The sequence below is a fragment of the Acyrthosiphon pisum genome, chromosome A2, assembly GCF_005508785.2.
Source record: "Acyrthosiphon pisum isolate AL4f chromosome A2, pea_aphid_22Mar2018_4r6ur, whole genome shotgun sequence".
Taxonomy (NCBI): domain Eukaryota; kingdom Metazoa; phylum Arthropoda; class Insecta; order Hemiptera; family Aphididae; genus Acyrthosiphon; species Acyrthosiphon pisum.
In genome coordinates this window covers 106,369,943-106,370,182 of record NC_042495.1, presented here as the reverse complement: position 1 = coordinate 106,370,182, position 240 = coordinate 106,369,943, and positions in this window count along the sequence as shown.

Below are 240 nucleotides of genomic sequence, written 5' to 3'. Positions count from 1 at the left end.
CAGAGGTTGCCTTAACGTTATCCGATATATTATTTAAGCAAATCAACAAATTGAAATCTATCACCGAGGTATGATTGAATACATGATAATAATGGATTTCCCACACCCAACTTATCCAAAATAAGTATTAATATATTATGATCAATTCAGTCAAATGCTATCGAAAAATCAGTATATATGACATCAACTTGTTGGCGGAGTTCAAATGCATCTAACAGTGGCGGATCCCAGGGGGGGGGG